Source organism: Echinops telfairi, unplaced genomic scaffold (genome assembly GCF_000313985.2).
Source record: "Echinops telfairi isolate 266 unplaced genomic scaffold, ASM31398v2 ScPeMD7_7475;HRSCAF=8513, whole genome shotgun sequence".
NCBI lineage: Eukaryota > Metazoa > Chordata > Mammalia > Afrosoricida > Tenrecidae > Echinops > Echinops telfairi.
Window position 1 is genome coordinate 9,004,408 of NW_022111379.1, and position 1,116 is coordinate 9,005,523.

A 1,116-nucleotide genomic window follows, 5' to 3' on the forward strand; every position below is an offset into this window, starting at 1 on the left:
ATTTTCCTCCCTGGGAACCCCCTGGAGTCAGGTGAAGAGGAGGGAGGCGAGGAAAATGGGCCAGTGCAGAGTTAGCCTTTCCATTCCAGCCAAGAGAGCGCAAGGATGCAAGATTTCAGAAATGAGAGATGCAGCTTGGCCAACATGAGAGATGAAGCCTCCGGGGACCCAGGGCCAGGAGGGAGGCAGAGGCAGCTGAGGCAGGTCTTATCTTCCGGCCAATCGCTACTCCTGGCCCTGCTGCACGGCCAAGCTCTTTTTTGGAATTGGAGTGAGGAGTCTAGAGATGCTCAGGTCATGTATCCCCCTGGGATAAGAGAAGAGAGCACAGAATAGGGGTCCGCAGGTCTCTAGGGCTGGGGCTGCAGGGTGGAGGAAGACTTTCTGCATTCAAATCCATCTGCTGACCTCCCCGCCACCCCCTGCCCATAGCGCCCAGACTCAATCCATCCCAGACAATGAGGACTCACCCCAGGCAGCCAGCCTCTCCAGCCCCTTCTCTGCCTCCTCCCTTCCTGGCCCCCCTCTGCCAGCAGAGAAGACTTGAGGGCAGTTGTGGACGCTTCCTGCTCTGTTCTCCAGCCCACCGCTGTGAAAACCAGAGACAGAGCCCGAGAGGCTGGAAGTCTGAGAACTACGGTTCGAATCCAGGTGCCTGCTCTTGGCACTTTTGTGAGTTTGAAAAGCCCACTTCTCCTTTGGGCACGCGTCTCCTCTCTGCAGGTGAGAAGCAATGAGAGCAGGGATGGGGGCAGCCTTTCAACACCGCGGGCCCTTTAAGCGCAGGGGATTATTGGAGTCTCATTCCTGAGACCAGAGAGGCTCCCATTGTGTTGGAGGCGCCGGGGACAGGCTCCCCCTCTGCAGACCACTCTGGAGCCTGGATGCTGAGGAGCAGAATCTGGACCAGCTGTCCCTTATCCAGACTCCCCCAGGACCACCCGTGGGTCCATCCGAGGCAGAGTCTCAGGGGCCCTGAGAGGGAGGAGAACCAGAACCTCCCTTTCAGAAGCCCCCTTCTCTGGCCGCCTCCAGAGAACAGCTCGAGGCCGGGGCAGGACAGCTGGTGTCTGGGGCTGAGCCTGTCTGAGCAGGGAGGTGGTCTGCTGAGCTGGA